Raw genomic sequence first — 20,435 nt, forward strand, 5'->3', positions numbered from 1 at the left:
ATGTAGCTCTCAACTGTGCCCTGTTTGTCCTATCATATTTATCATACTTGGTACAGTGAACATTAGCATTGGATTTGCTCCAAAGTCCTTACATTTGGTACCTGTCAGGAGGTTCACTGCCAGGGCCAAAAAAAAAAAGGCCAGAGCTAAGTGTGGCTGATCACCAATCCCAGGAAGAGGACACCAGTGTCTTACCTGAGTTTGGCTACATCTCACTTGGGCCTGGTTCCCCCTACCCTACTAACTGCCCTGGGCTTCACAGCGCAATCAGCCTTTTAGTCCCAACTCTGAAGAAGGCAGCCAGGAGGCTCAGAGCACAGGCCCAGAATGGAGGCCTGAGACAAGTGGGGCCAATCCCTAATTCCAGAATGTGTGGGCTAATGTTTTATAAGAAAGGTGTGGTGTAGGGCTATTCTGAGCCCTGGCTATGCTACCCTACTTGTTATCCAGGCCTTTGGAGTAAAATAAATTCCTGAATCCCTCCTGGCTGCCCTGCTGAGTGGACCAGGGCAAATACATAGAAGAACAGAGCCAAATGGGGTTTGATCCCCCATTCCAAAAAGTATACCCATGAGTTGAGTTGCATGCAGTGAGGGAGAGCTTTTTCCTTGGCCCTGTTTGTCCTCCCCTACTTGGCACTCAGGATTTGCAGTGCTTTTGAAACCAGAATCCCTCCTCGTGACACCTGCATGGAGGCTCAGAGGTACTGGCCCAGAAGGGAAGAGAAAATTGGACCTGACTTCCAGTCCCAGAAAGTATGGGCCCAAGCCACGTGGGGATGATTGGCAATCCTAGAATGTGTGGTCAGGGGTTGTACATGCAAGGGATATTAGTTCTCACCTGGGCCCTGTTGGTACAACCCAACTTGGTACCAAGAGCATTGAAGTACAATTGAGTCAAGATGCCTCCTGGTTGCTCCTAGAGGGTTGCTCTCGAGACAGGCTCAGATTGGGAGCCTGAGCAAGAGGTGGCTAATCCTCAGTCCCAGCACATCATGACTAGGATTGTTCCTGAATGTGTGGAGGGGAATTCAAGTGGTCTCTGTTTCCCCTACCCTAGTCACTGCCCTGGCTTTTGGAGTGCAATCACATCCAGAGTCCCTACTGCTGGCAGTGGTTGCTGTGGGTCCATTGGCCAGAGAATAAAGGGAGTACAGAGTCAAGTGTGACAGCTCCCCAGTCCTATCAACAGGAAGTATGACGGTTAAGTACTATTGTCAACTCGATCTGTTAAGGAATCCACAGTCATTCATCTTTAGTAGGTCTCTGAGGTTGATCCCAGGAAGGAATAACTGAGGGGGGAAGTCCTTCCCCCAGGGTAAGACCTTTCCCCAGAGTGGGTTTGGAGGCCTCTAAGGAGGCTCTGTGAAGAAAACAAGGGTCCCATCCTCCCACCTGACTGCAGTGCTGCTTGCTGCCTTCCAGTGTGAAGACCAGGGTGGACTGAAGAGCATCGTCTCTCCAGGAAGTTTCCAGGCCTTCAGTGCTGGAATGAGACTGTAGAGGCATCCAGCATGGTGGACTGAACAGCTCCAGGGTTGCTTGACCCTCAGGCCTACAAACTGCTATTGTTGAACTACCCTAAGCTAATCCAATAAATTCCCTTTTCATGCAACTCTATTAGTTCTGCTCCTCTAGAGAACCCTAACTAAACCAGTGTTGTTCCTGTGTTTGGCAAGCACATACCTGGACCCTGTCCAACATACATTATTCAAGGCCCCGGGCTCTGGAGTGTAATGAGGACTTCTGTCCCTATTCTGATGGAGGCATTAGGGAGGTTTGGGGCACAAACCCAGAAGGGAGGCCAGAGTCAAAAGGGTCTTATTCCCAATCCAAGAATGTGTGTGCCAGGTTTGTAACTCAAGTGGCCAGTAGCTCTTTTCTGGGACCTGTTTGTCATACCCTACTTGGTACCCAGGACTTTAGAGTTAAATTGGACCCATATTCCTTACTGGTGAATGATACATGTGAGCTCATGAACAAGGCCCAGAGGGGATGATGGAGCCAAGTGGTGTTGATTCGAATTCCCAGGGAAAATGGTACCATGGTTGTTCATGCTGGGTGGGGAAGGCACACAACTGGGACTATTTATCCTACCCTGCTGGTTAATCAGGGGTTTGGAGTGCAATTGGCTCCAGATTCCCTGCTGGTGGCACCTGCAGGGCAGTTCAGGAGACCAGTCCCAAAAGGGAGGTTAGAGACAGATGTGGCTGATCCCCAGTCTCTTCAAGAGAATACCAGTGTGCTTTCCCATTTGACAAGAGCTACAGTGGGCCTTGCTCACCCTACCCTACTCATTGCCCTTGGCTTGGGAGTTTCATCAGCTCTTCTGTCCCTACTCGAGTCTACTGGGATTTGGAGTCAGCTCCACTTGACGCTGACCTCCCAGCCACCTCCATCAGAATAGGAACATAAGAGATCATTGCATTGCAATGCCCAGAGCAGTGGGTAGGGCAGGGTAGGGTGAACAGGGGCCATGTCAGCTCTCACCAAATTCGGAAACATTGAGTTCCTCTTGATGGGATTGGCCATCAGCCACATAGGGCTCTGGTTGGCCTCCTTCCTGGGCCTGCACCCTGAGCCTACTGCTGGCTGCCTACCCCAGAGTACGGCCTGAAGAACTAATTGCACTCCAAAGCCCAGGGCAGTGAGTAGGGTTTAGTGAACATGGCCCAGATGAGCTCCTGTCAAATGCGGGGATAAAACTGACTTCCTCTTAATAGGAGTAGAGATGATCCACGCTGGGCTCTGACCTACCTGCAGGCACAACACGTAGGGACTTGATAGCTGATAGCACTCCAAAGGCCAGGGAAATGGGTAGGGTAAAGTGAACAGGGCCCATGTGAGCTATTGCCAAAAACAGGAACAGAACTGCCTTCCCCTTGATAACCCTGAGAATCCACCACACTAGATGCTGTGTAATGAACTCCTTTCTTGCCTTGTCCCACAGACTTCACAACTCTTCTACCAGCAGGGACTCAGGAGCTGACTGCACTCCAAAGGCAGGGCAGTGAGCAGGGTAGGGTAAGCAGGGCCCAGTTGAGCACTTGTGAAAGGCCAGAACACCACTGGCTTCCTCTTGATGGGTCTGGGGATCAGCCCTACTTCTTGCTGTATGCCCTTTATCCTCTGCCCCATTGAGTATCCAACACCACTTCCACCAGTAGGGTCTCTGGAGCAGATTACACTAGGGCAGTACATAGGGTAGGGCAATCAGAGCCATGGTGGGGGTTCAGGGATGCAGTGAGGGAAAGGAGGTGAGAGCCTAGTGCGGTTGATCTCCAGTCCCAGCAACTAGATACTTATGTTGTACCCATGAGGGAGAGTGTGGGGATCCCTCTCACCTGGACCCTGGTCACTTTAAGCTAGTCATTTATAAGGGGTTTGAATAAAAATGGTAGCAGCTGCGGGGAGGCTCAGAGGCACAGGCTCAAAATGCAGGACAAAGCTAAGTGGCTCTCATCCACTGTCTCAGGAAGTGGGTGCTTGGTTTGGAAGCAGGGATGAGGGTCTCACCAGGCCTGCCCAACTGGGAATGCTTGCCTTTGGAATATGACCAGCTCCAGCCTCCCTACTGAATGGCAGTAGTACTGGAGGCTCAGGGTGGCAGTAAGGTAGTAAACAGCCTACTATTGCTGATCAGAAATCCCAGCAAATGGCGGGGGGGCATAGTGTGTTGGGGCAGCTCACCAGGGCTCTGGTCTCCATACCCTACTCACTGCCCTGGGCTTCAGAGTGCAATGACATAGAGCATCCCTGCCAGCGGGAGTCATGGCTGAGGTTCAATTCAGCAGGCCATAAAGGGAATTCAGTGCTTAGTGTGGCTGATCCCTAATCCAATCAAGGGGAGGTCAGTGTTGTTACCCAGTTTGGCAAGAGCTCACCTGGGCCCTGTTATCCCTACCCTATTAAGTGCCCTGGGTTTTGCGTGAAATCATTTCTCAGTGCCTTCGCTTCTGCAGGGAGGCTCAGGGGTACGGGCACAGAAGGGAGTCCAGAGAAAAGTGTGACTGATCCCCAATCCCAGCAAGTAGTGGTCAGGTTTGCACACTCAGGAAAGGCATTCACCTGGCTTCTGTTTGCCTGACTCTACCAGGACCCCCTAACTTTGGAGTAAATGCATTTCCAAGACTCCCTACTCATGGCAGTCGTGGTGGGGTCTGAGTGTGGTAAGGTTGGAGAGAGTTAAGCACCTAGTGTGTCTGATCCACAATCCCAGCCAGTGAGTGCCAGCTTTGTAACAGCATGTCTATGGGAGCTCACCTGGGACCTGATTGTTCGACCCTACTTATGATCTCACACTTTGGAGTACAAACATCCCCACAGTCCTTACTGTGGTAGTGGTAGGTCAGATCAGGGCTATAGGCCCAGAAGGGAGACCCGAGCCATGTGTGGCTGGTCTCCACTTTCAGAAAGTCATGGCTAGGTTTGATGCCGAGTATGTGGGGAGCTCACCTTGGCTTGGTCACCCTAGCTTACTCACTGTCCTGGTCTTTGTAGTACAGTCATATCCAGAATCCCTACAGGTGGCAGTGATGGCAGAATCTCAATAGGACAGGCTATAAAACTATTTCAGAGCCTAGTTTGGCTAATGTCTAATTCCAAAAGATGCCAGTGTTGTTCCCACACTGGTCCAACTCTACTTTCTTGGCTTTGGAGTACAACCAACTCAGGAGTCCCTTCAGTAGTGCAGACAGCTGGGAGGCTTAGGTGCACGGGCCAAGAAAGCAGGCTAGAATCATAAGGGGTTGACCCCAATCACAGAATGTGGGTCTTGGTTGTACCCACAGAGGGAGGCACTCATCTATGCCCTGCTTGTCTTACCCTACTTGATAACCAGGGCTTTGAAGTTTATTGGCTCAGGCACCCAGACTAATGGCTCCTGCAGAGAGGTTCAGGGCCCTAGGCCAAGAAGCAAGGCCAGAGGCCACAACCAAAAGTGGGTGATGCCCAATCCCAGAAAAGTGGTGACTGGGTTGTACTCACATTGGAGGGCGGGTTGTACAAGCTTAACTGGGCTCTGGTCACCCTACCTGATTTCCTGTCAGGGGATTTGGAATGAAATCAGCTCTGGAGTCCCTTCTCTCATGGGAGAGTTAGTGAAGTCTAAGAGCACAGGCCTAGAATTGAGGCCAGAGCCAAGTGGAGGTGATAATACTCAGTCCCAATAATTGGGGGACAGGGTTGTATGCACAGTGAGGTAGCACTCACCCTGGCCTTGTTTGTCCTAAACTCTAGGGTACCTGATCATTTATAGTGCAAACCTCACTGGAGTTCATACAGGTGGCAGCAGCTGATGCTGAGGCTTCTGGGAGGAGGGAGCAGGGCAAGACGGTATTCAAGTCCTAGTGTGGCTGGTGCCCAATCCCAAACTAGGGTTGTACTCATAAGGGGTGGGAAGCACACATGGGCCATGGTTATCCTAAAGTACCTACTGGAAACGGATGTTAAGGTCAATGGTGGCCGCAGCTGCAGCAAAGCGTGGGAGCACAGGCACAGAAGAAAGACATAGACAAGTGGCTCACATACATAACCCCAGCAAATGAAGGCCAGGTTGATAAGCAGGAAGGGTGCTCACTTATGCCCCATTTCCCCTGCCACACTGGGTATCCTTGGCTTTGAGGTATGTTCAGCTCCAGAATCTGTACTCATGTTTCTGGTGGCAGAGACTCAAGAGTGACAGGGTGGAAAGGGTTTCAAATGCCTAGTCTAGTTGATGCCCAATCCCAGCAAGTGGGATCAGGGTTTTACCCATGTGTGTAGGGGATCTTGCGGGGCTCCTTCCCGCACAGGTAGTGCCGAGGGAAGGACCAGGCCTGCTGGTTCCTCCCTAGGGGTTGAGGGGATGATGAGCGTCGGACGACTCAGAAACCTCTCCTGGCCACCGGAGAAAAACCACACTGAGTCGGGAGTCTTTGCAATGCAGGAACAACTCGGTTTATTACTCTGAGCAGTTGCCTATATCATGTTGGGGATGAAGGTGGGGATTTTAGGGTGGGAGAAGAGGTAAGGGCCAATAGTAAACTTTAACTATTGAAATGGTAATTACAATTACCACGAGGAAGTAGCAGGCCAGAAGCCCTTAGGCATCCTGCTGAGTCATAGCTGGCCAGAGACAGGTCGCCAAACTTTAGCTAGGCTCAGGAAGTTCCACTAGGCCTCACGCCTAGGCCTTTCAGGGCCCAACAGGATCTCATATGGGACCTGTTCACCCTACCCTACTCAAGACCCATACAAACCTGGCTACCACTTAATGGGATTAAGGATCAGACCCACTTAGTTCTAGCCTCCCTTCTGGGGCTGGCCCCTGAGCCTCCCTGACACAGTCACCAGAATAGTGACTTGAGCTGATTGCACCCCAAAGTCCTGGGAACCCCAAAGGGTAGACTAAACAGGGCCAAGCTGAGCATATACCATACTGAATTTACAACCTTGGACAAGGCTTGCTTGGAGTTGTACCAACCCTAGTCAGCTCTATCTTCCCTTATGGGCCTGCACCCATAAGCCTCCCTCCCGCCAGCACCATTGTATTCCAAAATCCATAGGAATGAGTGATAAAGGGTATGCACAGCCCAGGTAGACAAACCCCCTCCAGAAAGATGGGTACAACACCCACCTCCCCTTGCTGGGATAGGTGATTGGGAACACATAGGCTTTGAATTCCCTTCTTGCCCTGTCCCCTGGAGCAGACACCACTGTCATCATTAGGGACACCAGTTCAGATAACACTACAAAGCACCAGGTACCCTGGAGGTTAGTAGAAACAAGGCCCAGGTGAGTGCTGCCTCCCTTCTCTTACAACTTCAGCCCCCAATGGCTAGGACTGGTGATTTTCTCCACTTGTCTCTTGCTTCCATTCTGGGCCTGTATCCATGATGATCCACCACCGTACCACCAATACCAGCCAGTGTAGGGACTCCGGAGCTGATTGCATTTCAAATCCCTCCGCACTGAATAAGGTATGGCAACTACAGCAGAACTGAGCCCCTGCTCCTCGACACACAGAAGAGTACAACTCCAGCCACCACTTGCTTGGATAAGGGATCAGCCACACTTGGGTTCTGCTTCCTTTCTGGGCCTGTACCTTTGAGCGTCTCTTAAGGTGCCACAAGTAGGGTCTCCAGAGCCAGTTGCACGCCAAAGCCCTAGGTACCTAGTAGATTAGGGCAAATAGGGCCCAGGTAAGTGCCCTCTTCACATCAAACCCAAGCCCACACATTCTGGGACTGGACTGGGGATCAGTCCCATTTGGCTTTGGCCTCACTTCTGTGCCCCTGAGACTCCTCACTGCCTCCACCAGAAAAGGGACTCAGGAGATGATTATACTCCAAAGTCCAGGGCAGTCATTTCAGTACAATGAACAGGGCCCAAGTGAGCTCTGCTCCTCAAGGAGGTATGATCCTGGCTTCTTCTAGCTTGGAGGAGATAAACCACACTAGGTATTGAACTCCCTGTCCTACCCCATCTTACCTCACCCCACCCCAGTAGGAATCCTGAGATGTTTGGACTCCAAAGCCCAGGGCAACCAGAGCCCAGGTGAGCTCCCTCCCAAACTTGGGAACAACCCTGTCGACCATATGCTAGAATAAGTTATCAGCCACACTTCACTCTGGACTTGGTTTTGAGCCTATGCCCCTGAGATTTTTTTTTTTTTCAGCTGCCACTGGTGTGGACTTATGATATTGTCTCACTCCAAAGTCACGGGTACCCATGCAGTAGTTCAGGCACTACAGTGCCCAGGTGAATGCTCCTCCTTGTGGCTACAGCCCTGACCACCCACCATTCACTGGGCTTGGGTTTCAGCCAAAATTGCATCTGGGCTTCTGGGCCTGCACACCTGCTGCTAACCACCAGAATAGGAACTCTGGAGTATTGCAGGAAGCCCACCTGAAACTAGGCATCCTATCCCACTCACTGCCCTGGGATTGGGAATGCAATCAGCTCCAGTGTGGGAAGCCATGCTGGCTTTATCAGGCTTTGCTGTGTCAGCTACTGTGGGAAGCCTTGCTGGCTTTATCAGGCTTTGCTGTGTCAGCTTGTTTACTGCTTTTGTATCCTAATTGTCTGTGCATGAGCACATGATGTTATCCTAACATGGCTGCTCACCTATCCCGATTGGGTGATGCATAGTCAACTGATGAGACTTAAGCCAATCAGACGACACTGCACAATCATCTGACCACTAGTATATAAGCTTGGGGCTCTGTAGGGTCAGGGTCCTTCTCTCTTTCAGTCTGGAGCTCCCAATAAAGTGTGCTTAAGAAGAATCCTGTTGTTGTTGTTCTTCCTGCTGGCGGGAGGGGCGCAACAAGTGGTGCCGAAACCCGGGAACTTGTCAACAAACGGCCAATTGAGAGGACCCCTGAGGATACTTCCGAGGGAGGATTCAGAACTCAACACACGGAGCGGCGGTACCGGTAAGTTCCCCTGGTGCTATATGATAAGTTTTGGCCTGTAACTGATCTCTAAGTAACATACATAAGGTTACAAAATGGGACAGCACCACTCCACCTTTTTGGAGCCACTTCAGGAAGTACTAACACAACGTAGACTTAAGATTTCAGATAAAACTCTTAAAGGGTTTTTGGAAGAAGTGGCTATGATAGCGCCTTGGTTTGAGCTGACTGGAGGTTTAAATTTGACCTGCTGGGATAAATTAGGCAGAGACATTGACCGTGAGTCAGAAACGCGAAAGTTGCGCGCAGGTACACAGCCCTTATGGCGTTTGGTGCGATCCTGTTTGGAGGACAAACATTGTGAAGAAGTGATCAGGGAAGGTCAACGCATATTAGCACATCATCAAGATAGTATGTCAGAGTCTGAAGAAAGTAAAAGGGGAAAACAAAAAAAGGTTAAAATAAAAGGAGAACCTAAGTTTCAAATAGAACAGAATAAAAGTGCACAGAATAAAAATGAATCACAAAAGAAAGGGCCAAATTCAGGTCCTAAGTTATATCCAGATTTAATGGAACTTGCAAATTTATATATAGAAAGTTCTAGTGAATCTGAGGGAGAAGAATTAACTCCAGAGGAAGAACATGATTTTGAGGAAGTAGAGACTGAATGTGGTCGGGAGTGTTCTAGACCCAGACAAGATGGCGTCTTTGCTTCTCCTCCAGCTTATGCTTCTATGAGTAAAAAATGTAAACAACAAGATGGCCGACTTCCGTTTGGGGCACGTCCTTCATCCGGATGTAGTCTGATAAAACCAGATACTTGGAAAAAGCTGGCTAATGCTTATCCAGTCTTTGAGGATCCTAATACCAATAATAGATATCATAAAGCTATAGGATATAAGGATGTACTTAAAAATGTCTGGAAAGGCCCGGATCCAGTTATAGCCAGATCCAGGGGAGCTATTTGTGTTTTTCCACAGGGCCAAGCTGATCCTATCTGGGTGCCAGAGCGGTTGACTCGAGTCGTGCGTCATGAGACAACAAGGAATGACAACCTCCGTATTACTACTGATGATCCTGAGCCTGTTCCTGCCGATGATGATAAAGGGAATTAAGATACAGTTTTGGGCTGTGGCCAGAACATGGCCTGTCCCTATGCCAGTTCATTCATATTCTAGTGTCTTACCTACTCTATTTTCCACATCTTGCCAAGGGGAAATGCCTTGCATCAGGGATCCTATACAAACACCAACAATTTATAATCAAACTTCTTTTCATCTGAATGGCACTTTGTGTTTTTTCCAGGGTAATAAGAACCTAGCTCCCCCATGTATTGTATTACAAAAACAAAATCTTAATGCTTGGCAGGACCCATTAGAAAAGTCTAAAGTTGATATGAGTATAATACTTACAACTTTAACTCAGATTACTAAGAAAAAACAAAATGGGTCAGGAGAGGGAGGTAATGTTACAAATGTTAATATTACCACATTATTGATACAGAGTGAAGTGACTGTCCCTTCTAGACAGCCCAATCTTAAGATATATGCTAGTAATGTAAAAGGTGCTCCCTGGTGTGAACCTAATTATGCATTTCCTCCGATTTTTACTCCATGTCAGAGTTCAGATAAAATCCAGAAACAGATCTTACAGGGATTTCAAATGACCCCTCCATTAAGGCGTTACCAATTTAAAAGTAAAGGAGATGATACTCTTAGTAATAGTGCTGGTTGGCCCTGGTATAAATGGCTTCTGTCCAATGAGGCCGGTGCAATGGCAGATGTGTCAGCTTTAGCAGGATTATTGGGAACTAAACATACATTATGAAATGTTTCAGCAGTTAGAGTTAATATAAATGATAAAATTTATATTAAAGACATAAATAAAAATCACCAATGGATTAATAGTAGCTTCAATCCAGCCTCAATTTGTGTACAAGCTCCATTCTTTTTTCTGACAGCAAATGTTAACACTAACATCTCTTTGATAGATTGTAGAAATATCACATGTTGGCTTACAGAGTGCTGGAATGCTAGAGTTAATCTAGCTTTAATAGTAAAATTACCTACTTTTGTCCCCATTCCAGTAGAGGCGGATCCAAATACCTTTCCTTTAGTAGGACTTATTCGTCATAAAAGAGATTTTGGTATTACTACAACAATCATTTCCGCCATCGTCATTTCAGCTACAGCAGCAACTACTGCTGCTATTGCCATGACATCTCAGGCCCAAACTGTGAAAGTTGTTAATAATATAGTAGAAAAGACTTCTACAACATTAGAAACACAAAAAGCAATTAATACACACCTTCTTGCTGGTATTCATCTAGTCAATCAAAGAGTAGATTTGGTACAGAATCAAGTAGAGAAATTATATAAAATAATACAACTTAGATGTGTGTCTCAGTATCAACATTTGTGTATTACTCCTTTGCAATTTAATTTTACTGCTTCTTTTAATCAGAGTCGCAAGCTAGCTAAATTTTTGACAGGAAACTGGACACGTGAAGGAGAGCAGCTATCTCGGAAGTTACTGTTCCAGATTGTACAGCTGAATAGAACTCATTTGGAGCCAATCTCTTTGGGAGATTTTACTTCTTGGTTATCTTCTGCATTTTCTTTCTTTAAGGAATGGGTGGGGGTGGCTATGTTTGGAGCAGCCCTTTTGTGTGGTATGGTGTTCTGTCTCTGGCTTATCTGTCGAATCAGACGACAACGTCACCAGGATAACATAAAGATTGTTCAGGCACTTATAGCCTTGGATCAAGGAGCATCTCCACAAGTGTGGCTGGCAAGCCTAAAAAATGGTTAGTTCCACCCTGCTTACTGTAAGGCCTTTGCACACCAAGTGACCTTGTTGTCATTGCACCTTGGAAGGCTTACATTCCTGCATGAGCAGCCTTTGCACCCTGAAGAAATTTTTCCATTGCACTCGGGAAGGTGCTGAAGCAGGCTTTTGGTCTTGGGCTCTACCCTTGATCGGACTGGCCATCATGAGGGCCGGTCCTGGATCGGGTATCCTGAGGTTCAAAACAATTTTAAAAGGGGGAACTGTGGGAAGCCATGCTGGCTTTATCAGGCTTTGCTGTGTCAGCTACTGTGGGAAGCCTTGCTGGCTTTATCAGGCTTTGCTGTGTCAGCTTGTTTACTGCTTTTGTATCCTAATTGTCTGTGCATGAGCACATGATGTTATCCTAACATGGCTGCTCACCTATCCCGATTGGGTGATGCATAGTCAACTGATGAGACTTAAGCCAATCAGACGACACTGCACAATCATCTGACCACTAGTATATAAGCTTGGGGCTCTGTAGGGTCAGGGTCCTTCTCTCTTTCAGTCTGGAGCTCCCAATAAAGTGTGCTTAAGAAGAATCCTGTTGTTGTTGTTCTTCCTGCTGGCGGGAGGGGCGCAACACTCCAGTGTCATTACTGGTGTCAGTGGTGGTGGAAGCTCTCTAGGACTGGGTGTAAAGGGAGTTCAATGCCCAGGGTGGCTAATCTTCAGTGCCAAAAGAGGCAGCCTGTGTTGTTCACACCGTTGGTAAGAACTCACCTGGGTCCTGTTCACCTGGCCCTACTCAGTGCCCTGGGCTCTGGAGTGCATTTATCTCCAGAGTCCCTACTCTGATGGAAGCTGAGGTGCTCAGGACCACAAAGGAGGGCAGATCCAAATGTGGCTGATCTCCAGGAAGTATAAGCTGGGATGGTATCGCTGCAGAGGGGTACTCACCTGGGCCCTGTTTGTCCTACCCTACTTGGTACCTAGGTCTTTGCAGTGTAATAGGCTCTGGACTCCCTACCGATGTTGCGCACATGTTGAGGGGGCGGGGGGAGGGTTGCAAGATAGACTAGCCATTAGTTGCCATACTATAATTACTTTACTACCAGGGACTTTTGAAAGCAAATATCTCTGGAGTTTCCTCATGTGTTGATGGCAGCAGCAGAGGCTCAAGTGGACAGTCCAGGAAGGACTTCAACACCTAGTGTGGCTAATAAGTCCAAATAAGCATGGGCCTGGTACTTAACCCTGTGGGGTTGTCTCCAGTGGGGGTGGGGACCTCACCTTGGTCCTTGTCATCACTTAATGGTCAGGGCTATTGATGGTAATTGAGGCAGTGCAACTCATGAGCACAGGCCCAGAAAGGAGGCCAGAGCCAAGTGGGACTGACTCAAATACCAGCAAGTGTCTTCTGGGGTTGTAAGTATGGAGAGGAGGATGGCACTCACCTGTGACCTGTTGGACCTACCATACCGTGTATCAGGGGATGTGTTCTGCCATGAACTCTAGATTTCCTGTATGTGACCCTGGTGGAGGCTCAGGAGGGCAGAGTTGTAAAGGAGTTTACCACCTAGTATGGCTGATTTCCAATCAGTGAGTGCCATGGTTGTTCTTGGATGAGGGTGTGTTCACCTGGGCCCTCCTTGCCCTACCTTTCTCACATCCCAGGGCTTCGAAGTGCAATGGTGTTAGCAGAGGGAAGACTGAATGGCACATACCCACAAAAGAGGCTAGAGCCCAGTGGGGAGGATCCCTAATCACAAGAAGTGGGTGCTGTGGGGGTTGTTAGCAGAAGAGGCGGCAACCACCTGAGCCCTACTTGGCCTGCCCTCCTGTGCAACAGGGTCCTTGGTGTGTATAGCCAGGTCTGGATCCTCTACTTTGGTGTTTGAGACAGTGGTAGAGGACTAGAAGAGATGCCAGAGCCAACTGGGTGGGAGCTGGCCTTTTATACCCAGGGAGTAGTAAGGCATTAACGTTGGAGTACAATCAGGTTAGGAGCCCTTACTCTGGTGGTCATGGCAAAGCAAATCAGGGACACAGGTCCTGAAGGGAGTCTAGAGACAAATTGGGCTGATCCCACATCCAAGCAAGTGTAGACCAGAGTTGTACACACAAAGCAGGAAACTCATCCAAGCCCTTTTGAACCTAACTTGGATGGTACTAGTGGCTTCAGAGTATGATCAGTTCTACAGTTCTGTGGTGGTTTGAATTTGAATCTATGTCCCCATAGGCTTAGGTATTTTGATGAAGTTTCAGCTTCCTGCTTAATTCTCTAGCAGCCTGATGGAGGCAATGTCCCTGGGCAAATATCCTGGAGACCATCCCTAAGGTGTGTTTGGGGTGGATCTACTTCCTTCCCTATAGTAAGTAGATGGCTCCATAATGCTGGGCTGACTATCCAATCAGTTTTTGGGAGTAATAGGATGTATTTCAGGATTATGGGTTCCAGGGGAGTTCCAACAATAGCAGAAGCTGGATATGATTACTAAATCCAAGCAGAGACACCCCACCACCACCACCACCAAGTGCCAACACCAGCACACACAAAACCTGCCAGAGCTCAAAACCTCTCTGCATACCTTTGGGCTGGAATTCAGATTCACCCCCACTGATGCATCCCCTAAAGCAGGAGTCTTCCTGCGAGTGCCTAAAGCTGTAATCTCAATTTTAATAAAGCATCAGAGTCTATGGGAGCATAAATTAAAGCTACCACAAACCCTAAGGTATGGAGATGAAAGTTTGAGTTCTGCAAGTTTTGTGCTTATTTATGGTGCTGACTTTTGTGTTCCTGTCTATCTTTTGGATCAATGAAAGAGGACCCAGTTTCTTTTGCTATTGATGAAACTCCCCATGGATCTGTAAGCCTGGAGAGAAAAAAAAAAAGAAAAAAAAAAAAAGCATTCCTCTTCTAGCTGTGTCTAGTTAGACATTCATCCCCGTAATGTGGAGCTGACAAGATGTCCCTCCTGGTGGGTGCAGGATGAGAAGGTAGTTCAGCACCTAATGTCAGATAGGGTAACTAGGACCCAGATGAGACCCCCAACACATAACGCACACACATGGAAACAACCCTAGCACCCTCTTACTGGGATAGAGGTTTAGCCCTATTTAGCTCTGGTCCACATTATTGACCTGTCACCACCATCAGATTAGGATTCCAGAACTGATTGCACTCCAAAGCCCCATCACAACTTATTGTAGGGTACCAGAGTCCTGTTGAGATTGCCCCCTCACACACACAAAGGTACAACCCCAGCCCCTACTTGCTGGGATTAGGGATCAGTCACATTTGCTTCTTGTCTTCCTTCTGGGCTTGCCTGACCACAAGTGGCCCCAGGTTGTACACCAAGAGGATGCACTCACCTGGGTCCTGCTTGTCCTACCTACACTTCTTAGTGCATGGCACACTGGAATGCAAGCAGTTCTAGCATCCTTTCAGGTGGTGGCTGGACAGTGGTTTGGGTACTTGGTTAGGCCCTGAAAGGAGGCAAGGGGCAAATATGCTAATCCCCAATCCCAGCAAGTGTGGTCTGGTCTTTATACCCACTTGAGGGTGGGGAGTTAACCTGGGCCCTGACTTGTCTACCATACCCACTGTCTGGTGATGGAGTGAAATGGTGGAATCAGGGAGTTTTGGGGGCATAGGCCTACAGGGGAGGCCTGAGACAGTTTTGGCTGATACACAGTCCCAGGAAGTGTGGTTGGAGTTGTACTTACAGTGAAGGAGGTCATGGCAGAGGGTCACTTCTGTGCCCCGTTGGGCCTATCCTACTGGATTTGGATTTGGATTTGGACCAGCATGATCCACTCCACTCCAGAGATACTACTGGTGGCAGCTCCATATGCGGCTGATGCCCAATACCATGAAGTGGAGGCCTACAGTTCTGTCTGTCTGTGTGTGTGTCTGTGTGTGTGGGTCTATCTGTCTGTCTGCCTGTGTGTGGGGGGGGGTCTGTCTGTCTGACTGTCTGACTCTGTGTGGGTATCTGTCTGTGTGAGGGGTCTCTCTGTGTGTGAGTGTCTGTGTGTGTGTGTCTGTGGGTGTGTGTCTGTCTGTCTGTGTGTATATGTCTATCTGTATGTTTGTCTGTCAGTGTGTCTGTGTGTCTGTCTATCCGTGTGTCTGTCAGTCTGTGTCTGTCCATCTGTTTGTTTGTCTGTCCATCTGTCCATGTGTGTGTGTGTCTGTCTGTGTGTGTGCCTGTCGGTATGTCTGTCTGTCTGTCTGTCTGTGTGTTTGTCTGTCTGTGTCTGTTTTTGTGTGTGTGTCTGTGTATGTCTGGCTGTCTGTGTGTGTCTGTGTGTTTCTGTGTCTGTCCATCTCTCTGTCTGTGTCCGTCCATGTCCGTCTGTGTCTATCCGTTCATCTTTCTGTCTGTGTATCTGTCCGTCCATGTGACTATCTGTCTGTGTGTGTCCATCTGTCTGTGTCTGTCCATATCTGTGTGTCTGTGTATCCATCTGTCCGTGTGTGTGTCTATCTGTCTGTATGTCCGAGTGTCTGTCCGACTGTCCGTGTGTCCATCTGTCTGTCCATCCATCTGTCCATGTGTCTGTCAGTCCGTCCATCCGTCCGCGTGTCCGTCTGTCTGCTCGCGTGTCTGTCCATCCTCATGACCGTCCCATCCGTTCACGTTTCAGTTCATCTGTCCATCCATCTGTATGCGTGTCCATCCATCCTTGTGTCTGTCTGTCCGTCCGTCCGAGTGTCCATCTGACTGGGTGTCCGTCAGTCCGTCCGCGTGTCCGTCTGTCCACGTGTCCGTTCATTTGCGTGCCCATCTGTCCATCCGTCCATCCATCCCCATGTCTGTATGTCCGTCCGCCTGTCAAACTGCATGTCCACACATCCGTCAGCGTGTCCGTCTGGCCATGTGTCCATCCGTCCGTCTGTACGAGTGTCCATCTGTCCACATGTCTGTCCACGTGTCCGTCTGTCCGCGCGTCCGTTTGTCCATCAGTCCGCGTGTCCATCCGTCAGGGTGTCCGTCCGCCCGCCCTTCCGCCTGCCCATCCATCTAGGTGTTGGCCCATCCGTCCTTGTGTCCATCCGTCCATCTGTATGCGTGACCGTTTGCGTATCCATCCATCTGTCCATCCTTCTGTGTGTCCGTCTGTCCTTCTGTCCGTCAGTCCGGGTGTCCGTCCATCCCTCCGAGTGTCCGCCCATCCGTCCGCCTGTCCGTCCACCTTTCCGTCCGTCCGTCTGCGTGTCCGTCCATCTGTATGCATGTCCGTCCGTCCTTCTGTCCGTCTGTCTGTCCATCCGTCCGTCCGTCTGTGTGTCTGTCCGTCCATCTGCGTGTCTGCACATCCGTCCACCTGTTCGTCCGCCTTTCAGTCCGACCATCTGCGTGTCCATCTGTCTGTATGCATGTCCATCCGTCCTTGTGTCTGTCTGTCCGTCTGTCTGTGTGTCCATGCATCCGTGTGTCCATCCGTCCGTCCATCCTCATGTCCATCCATCCATTCGCGTGTCCATCCGTCTGTACACGTCTGTCCATCCTTCTGTCCGTCTGTCTGCATGTCCATCCCTCTCTCTGTCTATCCGCGGTGTCTGTCCTTCTGTGTGTCCGTCCGTCCATCCATGTGTCTGTCAGTCCTTGTGTCCGTCTGTCCGTCCATCCGTCTGTCCATCCATCCGGGTGTCCGTCTGTCCATCCATGTGTCTGCCCGTCCATCCTTGTGTCCATCTGTCCATCCATCTGCGTATCCATCCATCTGTCCATCCACGTTTCCATCCATCCATCCGTCCGTCCACGATTCATTCCGTCTGTACGCATGTCCATCCGTCCTTGTGTCCGTCTGTCTGTCCGTCCGTCTGTCTGTCCATCTGGGTGTCCATCCATCCATCCGCGTGTCCGACGTCCGTCCTTGTGTCCGTCCATCCGTCCGCGTGTCCATCCATCCGTCCGTCCGTCCATGAGTCCGTCCATCTGTACACGTGTCTGTCCGTCCTTGTGTCCGTCTGTCTGTCTGTCCACCAGCCCTTCCGTCCACCCGTCAATCAGTGTGTCCATCTGTCCGCGTGTCTGCCTTCCGCGTGTCCGTCTGTCCGTCCGCGTGTCCATCCATCCTTTTGACCGTGTGTCCGTCCGTCTGTCCATCCATCTGCATGTCTGCCCTTCCGTCTGCATGTCCGTCCATTCGCGTGTCTGTCCATCCATCCGTCTGTACCTGTGTCTGTCTCTCCATCCATCCGTGTGTCCGTCCGTCTGGGTGTCCTTCCGTCCGTCCGCGTGTCCGCCCTTCCATCCTTGTGTCTGTCCATCCATCCGTCCGCGTGTCCATCTGTCCGTCCGTCCACGTGTCTGTCCGTCCGTCTGCGTGTCCATCCATACTTTTGTCTGTGTGTCCATCCGTCTGTCCATCCATCCGCGTGTCCGCCCTTCCGTCCGCGTGTCCGACTGTCTGTCCGTCTGGCCGCATGTCCATCCTTCCGCGTGCCTATCCGTCCACCCGCCCTTTCGTCCGCCCGTCTGTCAGTGTGTCCGTCTGTCCACGTGTCCATCCTCCTGCGTGTCCGTCCATGCGCGTGTCCTTCCATACTTTTGGTGTAAGTCCGTCTGTCCGCGTGTCCACCCTTCCGTCCGCGTGTCCGTCTGTCCGCGTGTCTGTCTTTCGGTCTGTCCATCCACGTGTCCATCCTTCAGTGTGCCCATCCGTCTGCCCGTCCGTCCGTGTCTCCATCCGTCTGCCCGCCCTTCCGTCCGTCCGTCCGTCAGTGTGTCCGTCTGTCCGCGTGTCCATCCTTCCGCATGTCCATCCGTCCTTTTGTCTATGTGTCCGTCCGTCTGTCTGTCTGTCTGCGTGTCCGTCCTTCCACGTGTCTGTCCGTCCTTGTGTCCGTGTGTCGGTCCGTCCGTGTGTCTGTCCATCCGGGTCTCCGTCCGTCAGTCTGCGTGTCCTTCTGTCCGCGTGTTTGCCCATCCGTCCGCGTCTCCGTCCATCTGCCTGCCCTTCCGTCCACCGGTCCATCTGCGTATTGGCCCGTCCGCCCTTCTGTCCATGCGTCCACGTGTCCGCCCAACTGTCTGCCCGTTCGTCTGCCTTTCCATCCGTCCGTCCTCATGTCCGTCCATCGGTCCGCGTGTCCTCCAATCCGTCCATCCGCGTGTCCCTCCATCCATCCTCATCTCCATCCATCTGTCCGCGTGTCCATCCGTCCATCCGCGAGTCCGTCTGTCTGTACGCGTGTGTGTCCGTCCTTGTGTACATCTGTCCATCCGTCCATCTGTCCGTCTGTCTGCATGTCCATCCGTCCATCCCTCCACGTGTCCATCCGTCTGTCCATCCACGAGTCCATCCGTCTGTATGCGTCCGTCCGTCTGCATGTCCGTCCATCTGTACGCGTGTCCATCCTTCCATCCATCCATACGCGAGTCCGTCCGTCTGTACACGTGTCCATCCGTCCAAATGTCCGTCCGTCTGCCGTCCGTCGTTCCGTCCACATGTCCGTCCATTCGTCCATCCGCGATTCCATCCGTCTGTATGCGTGTCCATCTGTCCTTGTGTCCATCTGTCTGTCTGTCCGTCTGTCCATCCACAAGTCTGTCCGTCTGTACGAGTGTCCATCCATCCTTGTGTCCGTCCATCAGTTCGTCGGTGTGTCCATCCGTCCGTCCGTCCGCACGTCTGTCCGTCCGTCTGCGAGTCCGTCCGTCTGTACGCATGTCCATCTGTCCTTGTGTCCGCGTGTCCAACCGTCCGTCCGTCCGCGTGCCCATCCATCCATCCGTTCACGAATCCGTCCGTCTGTACTTGTGTCCGTTTCTCCTTGTGTCCATCTGTCCGTCCGTCCATCTGTCCATCCATCCATCTGCGTGTCCATCCGTCTGTCCGCGAGTCCCTCTGTCTGTACATGTGTCCATCTGTCCTTGTGTCCATCTGTCCGTTCGTCCGTCTGTCCATCCGTTCTTGTGTCCGTCCATCTGGGTGTCCGTCCGTCTATCCGCGTGTCCACTCGTCCATCTGTCCTTGTGTCTGTGTATCCATCCGTCCATCTGTCCGTCTGCGAGTCTGTCCATCCGTCCTCATGTCCATCTGTCCGCATGTCCATCTGTCTGCCTGTCCGTCCATCTGTCCGCATGTCCGTCCGTCTGTACGCATGTCAGTCTGTCCTTGTGTCCGCGCATCCATCCGTCCGTCCATCCGCGAATCCGTCCTTCCTTGTGTCTGTGTATCCATCCGTCCGTCTCTCCGCATGTCCGTCTGTCCGTCTGTCCGTCCATCTGTCCGTCCGCGTGTCCGTCTGTTCATCCGTCTGCGAGTCCGTCCATCTGTACACGTGTCCATCTGTCCTTGTGTCCTTCTGTCCGTCCGTCCATCTGTCCGTCCACGAGTCCATCCTGTATGCGTGTCTGTCTGTCCTTGTGTCCGTCCGTCCATCTGTCCATCCGTCCATCCACGTGTCTGTCCGTCTGTCCATCCACGAGTCCGTCTGTCTGTACGTGTCTATCTGTCCTTGTGTCTGTCTGTCCGTCCGTCCTTGTGTCCGTCCATCAGTCTGTCTGTGTGTCCGTCCGTCCGTGAGTCCGTCCGTCTGTACGCATGTCCGTCTGTCCTTGTGTCTGTCGGTCTGTCCCTCAGTCTGTCCGACCATCTGTCCGAATGTCCATCCTCTTTCCATCAGCAAGTCCGTCCATCTGTACACGTGTCCGTCTGTCCTTGTGTCCTTCTGTCCATCCCTCCGTCTGTCTGTCAGTCCGTCCGGCTGGCCGGCCACATGTCCGTCCATCCGTCCGTGTGTCCCTCCGTCAGTCCGCCAGCGAGTCTGTCTGTCTATACGCGTGTCAATCTGTCCTTGTGTCTGTCTGTCCATCTCTCTGTCCATCCATCCATCCATCCGCATGTCCATCTATCCACGTGGCAATCCATCTGTTGGTCCTGGAGTCCGTCCATCGGTCTGTAGGCGTGTCTGTCTGTCCTTGTGTCCGTCTGTCCGTCTGCCCATCCGTCTGTCCATCCGTGTGTCCGTCCGTTCGTCCGTCTATGAGTCCGTCCGTCTGTATGTGTGTCCGTCTGTCCTTGTGTCCGTCTGTCCATCCGTCTGTCCATCCGCGTGTCTGTTTGTTCGTCCATCTGCCAGTCCGTCTGTCTGTATGCGTGTCTGTCTGTGCTTGTGTCCATCTGTCCGTCCGTCTGTCCATCCGCATGTCCGTCCGTTCATCCATCTGCCAGTCTGTCCGTCTTTACGCGTGTCCGTCTGTCCTTGTGTCCGTCTGTCCATCTGTCCGTCCGTCTGTCCGTCCGTGTGTCC

Source organism: Jaculus jaculus, chromosome X (genome assembly GCF_020740685.1).
Source record: "Jaculus jaculus isolate mJacJac1 chromosome X, mJacJac1.mat.Y.cur, whole genome shotgun sequence".
Lineage (NCBI taxonomy): Eukaryota > Metazoa > Chordata > Mammalia > Rodentia > Dipodidae > Jaculus > Jaculus jaculus.